Source organism: Phyllobates terribilis, unplaced genomic scaffold (assembly GCF_046119375.1).
Source record: "Phyllobates terribilis strain yellow unplaced genomic scaffold, ASM4611937v1 Scaffold_142__1_contigs__length_4687701, whole genome shotgun sequence".
NCBI lineage: Eukaryota > Metazoa > Chordata > Amphibia > Anura > Dendrobatidae > Phyllobates > Phyllobates terribilis.
The window spans coordinates 3,373,287-3,383,591 of record NW_027362902.1 but is presented as its reverse complement, the minus strand read 5'-3'; positions in this window follow the sequence as shown (position 1 = coordinate 3,383,591).

Here is a 10,305-nt window from a genome sequence, read left to right as displayed (position 1 = left end):
TCCAGATCCCGCTCCCTATCCCACAGTAGTTACATCCAGAGCCCCATTACTGGTATAATAACAGCCAGAACTTCCCCATAGAAATAAAACCAAGGCAGTGTGTTTACATACAGGGGTTCTCACCGCACTCATATTCGGTATTCTCGCAGCAGGCACTCCCACCACATTATTGCATCCAACTTCAAGCAACCCTTTAACTAGCAGTATCATCTTATCTCCAGTCTCATCTCCAGACTTCATTTATCTCTCCAACTCTTAAAGGGGTTGTCCACTACTAGGACTAGGACACCAGTATTGATATGGTGCAGGGCTCACGTGACATAACCGCACGAGAGCCCCAGAACGTGAGTGCGGACACCACTGGAACTGCGCCAGCACGGGAGGTGAGGACAGGGGTTTTTATTTTAACGAGGGCAAACATTCAGAGTGATAAAGGGTTGTCCTAGTAGTGGACAACCTCTTATATATGAGCATCTAGACCTGCTCTTCTGTATGGGGTTATTCACAAACGTCAGGAACTAGAGACCTGCTCTTCATATCTGTTTGTTAGACATGGTGCTAAGGCAACAAGCTGACACACAGCCGCGAGCCACACATTATAGGTCTGCGAGCCACAGGTTGGGGAGCCCTTTTCTACACCTTGTACTGTACAAGATCTCATTTTTCTTTTTCTCCTCTTAGAGCATTGTCCCAATGTTTTAGATTCCCAGTGGATCTCACTATATAGGAGCAGAAGAAAGATAGGTACATTCACGGAACTTGCAAACTGTGATGTACTAAATGTAAAAAAGTATGAAAAACTATAGCAAAAATATAATTGACGCGCCCCCTGGGCCAGTGTTGTTTGGGGGATACCCGGAGCCGGATCAGATGGGGGTTGTAGTCTCCGAGTGGCGGTGACCCGGTCCGTGCCCAGGGTGTCAAGCTCAGTGTGTGGCAGTCCTTACAGATGTTATTAGTGTTCTTTGTGTCGACTACGCCACCCGTTGATTTGCGGTCAATACGGCCGCCGCTGCAGCAGGGTCCGCTGAGGCTGGTGGTGCTTGTGCAGCTCTGGTAGTATAACCCCCAACGGGAGGGGTATAGCCTCAGGGGGTCAGGTGTAGAGGATGGTGGTAGTGGTGGTGCAGTGTGGATGTTAAGAAGACTCCGAGCCGGGCTGTGCAGTTCAGGGTTTTTACTTACTGCTGTTCTTGTGGTCACTCTGGCCTTAAGTGACCGCCCGAGCCGTGCTGCGTCCACCAGGTCTTGGACTCGGCCAACCCCCAGGTGATTCTGGAGCGTGGTCCTGAGCTCCCTTTCTGACTTGTCCTTCTCTCTGGCCTTCCCCACCAGGGATCCACCTAAGTCCGGCTCCCTCGGGCCTCTTGTTGGTAAACCCTTGTCTCTGGGTTCCCTGACCCTATTCTTGGTTTGCCTTCCGGGTGGATTTAGTGGGTGGTCGTGGCAGATCCTGCCCACGACCTCCGGTCTCTGGCTAAGGTGTGCTGTAGCCTCCACCAGCTTGGGATCCGGTACCCTGTTGCCAACTCTTCACCCTCTGATCTAATTTTGGGTTCTTGGAGTTCCCTCTTCTCCCCCTTCTGGGTCCTTCTTTCTCCTCTCTCTCTGCTTCTCAGGCTCTCTCAGACTGACCAAACCTCTACAAAAGACTGACGTCTCACAGACTGACCCTGATCTAAGATGGTTCCCACCTTATATACTCCCTCTATGTGTGAGCTCAGGTGACCAGCACCCAATGAGCTCCTAGCTTTACCCAGGCTGCTCCCCCTATCTGCCCCTACACTACTGGGATGTTCCACCCCCCTCCCACTCCAGCCAGGAACAGACACTGTCGTACCTGCACATTTCTCTAGTGGGAGTACCATCGGTCTGTCCCTCGGAAATGGGATGTGTGTAGTGCATGCAGCTAACTGAGCTCAGTTCCACACTCCATCCTTACCCGGGAGTGGAATATCACACCTCTGGCTTGAGGTGCAATACCCCTGTAGCAGCCGAATCCTCAGGGTGCTACATAATCATATAGTCACACAGTCTGAGGCTTTATTCTGCCCTGTCATAAACAGCATCTCAACTCATTTCTTTTAATGCTGGAAGCTAATAGTAAATGGACCTAAGTATATGGCTGTACATTTGCTCACTGCACCTTTAGATCCATTTAGAGAAAAGGTCCATTTTCTGAACGTATAGCAAAATTGTCTGCTTCCAATGTGCTGAATGAAGTCTTATAACATCCATTACAGGCTGTTATTAGATGAGTGTGAATAGTTTGTGTTAATTACTTCCTATTCTCTGCTAAATTGATATTTTGAACATAATTGCAGATTTGTTTTTCGTCTTTTGCACATTCTTCTTTTAGCCAGATGGAAATCACTGACTGTGACAATTATAGTGTCTCTTAGCACCGATCTGATGAAAATAAGCTCCGACTGAATTCACGCTCAGAGAAAAAATGGTATGGATTAATTATTAATAAACAAATACTCCATAAATAATACAATGTATCATGACATTTTAAGAGTTTCTTTCATCAGGAAAACCTGTTAGAGAGGACAACCTCCAGGGAACCTCTTTTTTGAGCCCTGACAAGCAGTGGCTCTCCATCTTGTGGACTCGGGCTATCTATGTATGACATGATAGCCATTCATTTGGTTTGCACATTATAAAAAAGTCATCCATGACATTTTTGAAACTTTACATAAAAATATTAAATCAGAACAAGTCCTTTAATTCCCGGCTGCCGGCATCTGGTATAATAAAGCTTACTTTTGCTGGTCCTTCATTGTCTCAATGATGCTTCGAAGCTCCTTGACTTGTGCCTGCAGCTCTTCTAGTGATGACTGGCCATGCTCAACTGTGTGTCTTGCATCGGAGCTACCAAAGGACGGAGAGTTTGACCTGTGACTACTTGAGGTGACAATGTGAAATGCTGATGGGGCTCCAGGAGCGCCGTGTGAGAAACTAACACTTGAAATCAAGCCTCCTGGTTTGGGGGGCAATGCAGCTCTGTTCTCTGGTACCTACAAGACAGGAATACACTGAATATGTACAGAAAACTATTATTATTAAAAGGACACATGTAGTAATCATAAATGAATATTTCCCATATGCTGGTAAATCATTGCCTAAATACAGCGGTATTATATGTGCTATTAGGTGGTCTTCATTATTGAAAGATATTAAGAAAATGCAGGCACAACTGCAGCCACAATTACAGCTCAGTCATAGGCAATGCTCTGACTAAAGAGAAAAAAAACACAAAAAAATCCACTTTCATTTAATATTCTAATGTATACAGTGACCCCCATAGATGGTACAGAGCTGACTTGGCTAATGCAGCATAAGCTATCTATTAGATAGGGGATAAATGTAAGATTACTGGGGGTCTGTTCGCTGGGACCTCCACCAGTCATGAGAACAGGGGTCTTATTTCTGCAATATGGAGCAGCAGTGCACCACAGTGTGTGACCACAGCTCCATTCACTTCTATGGTTTTGTGGAACAGCAGTATGTGTGACCACCTGTGCCATAGGCAGTCAACAGAGCGGCGGTCATGCATATGCCCTAATGCTCCATTCACATGTGAAATACAGTCCTCAGGATTGGTGGGACTCCCAGCAGTTGGACCCTGCATCATCATATAATCACCTGTTGTTTGTAGCACTGGTGTATACAGACAGAAAAGGGCCCGGGTACAAGAACAATATATGGGCCCTTTGCAGTCCAAGAGCTCCTAAGAATGCAAAATTGCACCTGCTTTGGAGGTAGAAATGGGCCCCCTTATCTCTTGGGCCCCTGTGCGGCCCCATAGGTTGCACCAATGATATGTCCGCACCTCGTTTGTAGGACAATTCCTTTGAAGGAGTTGTCCCAAGTAGCAAGTTACCACCTATGTACAGGATTTGAGTGATGGCTGTGCATGTGCACTGCTGCTCCATTCAATTTCTATGGCCTGCCAGAGTTCCACAGACAATGAATGGAGTGGTGCTGTGCTCATATCTTCAGAGTGTGGTAATCACAGCAGTGGGACCTCAAGCAATCTGCAATAGATATGATCCTTGTTCAACGACTACTTCAGTAGTCAATGGCCGCCGGAGCAGAGCTCTGTGAACCTCCTTTTAACTGCCAGGATCCCTGGTGCTTGTTCTGATCGGCAGGCCTGGCTAAGCGTCATGTGTGCGTTGTACCAGAACAATGTGTAGCGCCGGCGTCCCTGCCCTCTGCTAGGCAGGGACGCTGTTCCCCTCACCCCTCTGCTCCGAGCCCGGCGTCCTCCTCCCGCTCTGCTGGCAGAGCGCGCTCCTTCCCGGCCACTGTGCTTAGGGCGCGCGCTCCCTCCCTCTTAAAGGGGCCGCGCGCGCCGTCCTAAGGAGTCCCCGGCCAATGGCCGGAGGACTTCACCATATATAAGGCACCTCCTCCAAAATGGAGGTGCCCGAGCAATGTTGTTGCACTGTTCACTACTCTGCTTCAGCCCTCAGGTCCCGTTGAAAGTTACCTGCCAGATTCCTGCCAGTTTGCTGTCTGATTCCTGCCTGATATTCTGCTTACCTGCCTGCTAGCCTGAGGTCCGACGGTCTGCCTACCGACTCCTGTCAGTCTGTCTAAGGACCAGCTTGCCCGCCCACCTGGGAGCGCTCCTCTGCTACCTGCCTGCTAGTCTGAGGTCCGACGGTCTGCCCTCCAACTCCTGTCAGTCTGTCTATGGACCAGCTTGCCCGCTCACCTGGGAGCGCACATCTGCTACCTGCCTGCTAGCCTACCTGGAGGCTCCGCCGTCACGTGCTGTGACCACCTGCCATTCCAGAGACTCCTGCCCGCTCACCTGGGAGCGCACACCTGCTACCTGCCTGCTAGCCTACCTGGAGGCTCCGCCGTCACGTGCTGTGACCACCTGCCATTCCAGAGACTCCTGCCCGCTCACCTGGGAGCGCACACCTGTTACCTGCCTGCTAGCCTACCTGGAGGCTCCGCCGTCACGTGCTGTGACCACCTGCCATTCCAGAGACTCTCGCTTGCTCACCTGGGAGCACACATCTACCATCTGCCTGCTAGCCTACCTGGAGGCTCTGCCATCACAGGTCGTACCTACCCTTTACCCAGAGACTGCCCCGGTCACTTGCCGTGACCTCCTGCCCGTTCATCCAGAGACTGCCCCGGTCACTTGCCGTGACCTCCTGCCCGTTCATCCAGAGACTGTCCCGGTCACTTGCCGTGACCTCCAGCCCGTTCACTCAGAGACTGTCCCGGTCACCTGCTGTGACTGCCTGCCCGTCTTCCCTGGTCGCCACCCGCTCCCTTACAAGGACCGCCCCCTTGTATAGTAGCTCAGAGGTTCCGCCTCCCAGACCCGTTACAGTTTGCTCGGGCCATGGAACCCGGTGGCACCCAAGCTCCCTCACTCTCGGACCTGTGTCATGAACTGTCCCGTCAGAGGTCCCAACAGGAGTCCATCCTGGGTCACCTGCGGAATGTCAATACTCGCCTGGACACTCTGACTGCTCCACCAGCAACCACCGCCAGAGCCATGACTCGCAATCCAGCAGCTCCGCTGCCCACCAATACTATGGTATCCTACCCCGGACCCCGGCTTTCTGCACCTCCTCGCTTCGGAGGCGACTCCGCTCAGGCTCGGGGCTTTATAAATCAGTGCACCCTGCACTTTGAACTCCTGTCCCACCAGTTTAACTCCGACTGGGCCAAAATTGCCTTCATCATGTCCCATCTCACCGGGGAGGCCCTGGCCTGGCTAAATCCTCTATGGGAGAGAGGAGACCCCCTGGTGTCCGACTTGCCTGCCTTTCTCACGGCTTTCCAGAAAATCTTCGACGAACCTGGACGGAAGACCTCATCCGCATCATCTCTGCTACGCCTCCGTCAGGGAAGTCTCACCGTGGGCCAATATGCCATACGGTTCCGTACCCTTGCCTCGGAGCTGGCCTGGGATAACGACGCTCTGGTATCTGTCTTCTGGGAGGGTCTGTCCGGCCGTATTAAAGATGAACTTGCCGGTCGAGACATTCCTACCACTCTCGATGACCTAATAACTCTTGCCACCCGGATTGACCTACGGTTCCAGGAGCGTGCCAAAGAAGTCACCCGTGAGAGGAGGTTTCCACGTCTAGCTCCTACTTTTCAGAGATCCGTCACTCCCTCCGTTTCTCCCCAGGTACACTCTCCTGAGGGAGACCAAGATGGTCAAAACCCGTCAGGACTTACGCCGTGCCGAGGGGAGCTGCTTCTACTGTGGCAGTAAGGAGCACCGGATCCGTACCTGCCTGGAGAGGTCGGGAAACGCCTGTGTCTAGGTTCGCTCAGAGAGGTCGACCTAGACAAGAATAAATCCTCTCCATCTCTGCTGCTGTCAGTCTCAATTATCTGCGGGGAGAATCGTTATTTCAAACTAGCCCAACTTGATTCTGGAGCGGCCGGGAATCTTATTTCACAGTCCCTGGTAGAAAAATACCGCATTCCCACCAAACCTCTGGCTATACCATTATCTGTCGCTGCTGTGGATGGGGGCCTCTTACCACGTCCCATCCAAGTCATCACCGAATCCGTAACTCTGCAGGTGGGAATGCTGCATTCTGAGAGCATCTCTTTTCATGTTCTGCCTGGACTCTCTCACGCCCTCTTACTAGGTCTACCTTGGCTCCAGAGACATGCACCCGTGCTTGACTGGCAGACCGGAGAAGTCCTTCGCTGGGGACAGGACTGTCATAAGACTTGTTTGGTTCCTGTTCATCCCGCCCGTCCTTCTCCTACCCCAACTAATCTACCTGGACTTCCGATTCCCTATTGGTCATTTGCTGATGTCTTTAATAAAAAGGAGGCAGAGACATTACCCTCTCATAGACCATACGACTGTCCTATCGACCTGTTACCCGGTACTACGCCTCCCCGTGGGCGTATTTACCTATTGTCCGCTGCTGAGACCCGGTCGATGTCCGAATATATTGAGGAGAATTTGGCCAGGGGATTCATCCGGAAATCTACCTCCCCGGCAGGAGCAGGCTTCTTTTTCGTAAAAAAGAAGGACGGCTCTCTCCGTCCCTGTATAGACTATAGAGGCCTTAACCAGATCACGGTGAAGAATAAGTACCCCCTTCCGCTCATTCCAGAATTATTTGATCGTCTGAGGGGGGCTAGAATCTTCACCAAACTGGACCTCCGTGGGGCGTACAACCTGGTCCGTATCCGTCAAGGGGATGAATGGAAGACTGCATTCAACACCCGGGACGGCCACTATGAATATCTGGTAATGCCCTTTGGTCTCTGTAACGCTCCTGCCGTCTTACAAGAGTTGGTCAATGACATCTTCCGGGACCTTCTCTACTCCTGCGTAGTGGTGTACCTGGACGACATCTTGGTCTTCTCTCCGGATCTCCAGACTCACCGGAGAGACGTTCGTCAGGTCCTGCTCAGGCTCAGGCAGAATCACCTCTTCGCTAAATATGAGAAGTGCCTCTTTGAGCAGACCTCGCTTCCGTTTTTGGGCTACATTATTTCTCAGACCGGCCTTCGAATGGATCCAGAGAAGCTGTCTGCCATCGAGAAATGGCCCCGACCGGAGGGGTTGAAGGCCATCCAGCGGTTCCTGGGCTTCGCCAACTACTACCGCCTCTTCATACCGCACTTCTCTTCCCGGACTGCCCCAATTTCCGCGCTCACTCGTAAGGGCACTAATCCCAGAGAGTGGCCGCCCGAAGCAGAGGAGGCCTTTCTTTCCTTAAAACAGGCCTTCTCTTCCGCCCCGGTGCTGCATCGCCCAGATGGCAACAAGCAGTTCTTCCTGGAGGTTGACGCCTCCTCCTCTGGAGCCGGAGCGGTACTTACCCAAAAATCATCTTCCGGGAGAATGGTAACTTGTGGCTTCTTCTCCAAACTCTTTTCCTCTTCTGAGCGCAACTATTCCATAGGAGATCGAGAGTTATTGGCCATCAAGCTGGCATTGGAGGAGTGGCGTTACCTGCTCGAAGGGGCTCTTCACCCAGTAATAATTTACACTGACCACAAGAACTTGGCTTACCTCCAGCATGCCCAGAGACTTAACCCGCGCCAAGCTCGGTGGTCCTTGTTTTTTGCTCGCTTTGATTTTATTCTTCATTTTCGCCCGGCTGACAAAAACATCAAGGCGGACGCCTTGTCCCGATCCTTTCTGGTGTCTGATCTCGAGGAGGAACCGAAACACATCATCGATCCCGCCAGAGTAATGCAGGTGGCTCCCGTGAGTCTAAATCGTCTCCCTCCCGGTAAGACGTTCGTATCAGTACCTGATCGGGAGAAGATCCTACACTGGGGTCACTCGTCTAAACTAGCTGGCCACGCCGGTCAGAAAAAGACCCTCCAGCTTATTACCCGGCACTACTGGTGGCCTACCCTGCACAAGGACGTAATAGACTTTGTTTCTGCCTGTGTGTCCTGCGGCCGCAACAAGGTTCCGAGACATCTGCCAGCCGGTCGCCTCCTTCCGCTCCCAGTACCTGCTGCCCCCTGGCAGCATATAGCAATGGACTTTATAACTGATCTCCCCGTCTCTGCCGGTTGTACGGTCATTTGGGTGGTCGCTGACCGCTTTTCCAAGATGGCTCATTTCGTTCCCCTGCCAGGCCTCCCGTCTGCACCCGAGCTGGCTAAAGACTTTATCCGCCACATCTTCCGTCTTCATGGCCTGCCCCTCCACATCGTGTCGGATCGTGGGGTACAGTTCACCTCACGCTTCTGGAGAGCCACTTGTAAACTGCTAGACGTCACCCTGGACTTCTCCTCCGCTTACCACCCACAATCTAATGGTCAAGTGGAGCGGATCAATCAGAACCTGACCAGTTACCTCCGGCACTTCGTTAATGCCCACCATTCAGACTGGGTGGATCTCCTGCCATGGGCCGAATTTTCTTACAACAATCACGAGAGCGAATCTTCCTCCAAATCCCCGTTTTTTGTTGTCTTCGGTCAGCATCCTCGGATCCCATTTCCCGTCTCCACCTCGGTGGACAATCCGGCTGCGGAATCTCTTGTTAACAAATTTTCCTCCATATGGGAGAGTACCCGATCCGCACTCCTTCTTTCATCCGAGCGTATGAAAAGACATGCTGACAAAAAACGTCTGGATCCTCCTCAATTCCGTCCAGGGGATAAGGTCTGGCTCTCGTCCAAGTATGTCCGGCTCAAGATTCCTTCCTATAAGTTAGGGCCTCGGTTCATCGGTCCTCTGGAGGTCATCAGTCAGATCAACCCGGTGGCCTATAAATTGAAACTCCCGGCCAACTTGCGGATCCCTAACTCCTTCCATGTATCTCTCCTCAAACCTGTGGTACTTAACTCTTTTTCCAAGTCTACAGGTACGCCTCCTGCTCCGGTTTCCGCTGAAAACGAGTTTGAGGTAGAGAACATTCTGGCCACCAAAAGGGTAAGAGGGAAGACCTTTTTTCTAGTAGATTGGAAGGGGTTTGGTCCTGAGGAGAGAACATGGGAGCCCCGGGAGAACATCCATGCCCCTCTCATCCTAGCTAAATTTCTCTCTGGCTTAAAAAAGGGGGGGCCTAAAGGAGGGGGGTACTGTAGCGCCGGCGTCCCTGCCCTCTGCTAGGCAGGGACGCTGTTCCCCTCACCCCTCTGCTCCGAGCCCGGCGTCCTCCTCCCGCTCTGCTGGCAGCGCGCGCTCCTTCCCGGCCACTGTGCTTAGGGCGCGCGCGCGCTCCCTCCCTCTTAAAGGGGCCGCGCGCGCCGTCCTAAGGAGTCCCCGGCCAATGGCCGGAGGACTTCACCATATATAAGGCACCTCCTCCAAAATGGAGGTGCCCGAGCAATGTTGTTGCACTGTTCACTACTCTGCTTCAGCCCTCAGGTCCCGTTGCCAGTTACCTGCCAGATTCCTGCCAGTTTGCTGTCTGATTCCTGCCTGATATTCTGCTTACCTTCCTGCTAGCCTGAGGTCCGACTCCTGTCAGTCTGTCTAAGGACCAGCTTGCCCGCTCACCTGGGAGCGCTCCTCTGCTACCTGCCTGCTAGCCTGAGGTCCGACGGTCTGCCCTCCAACTCCTGTCAGTCTGTCTATGGACCAGCTTGCCCGCTCACCTGGGAGCGCACATCTGCTACCTGCCTGCTAGCCTACCTGGAGGCTCCGCCGTAACGTGCTGTGACCACCTGCCATTCCAGAGACTCCTGCCCGCTCACCTGGGAGCGCACACCTGTTACCTGCCTGCTAGCCTACCTGGAGGCTCCGCCGTCACGTGCTGTGACCACCTGCCATTCCAGAGACTCTCGCTTGCTCACCTGGGAGCACACATCTACCATCTGCCTGCT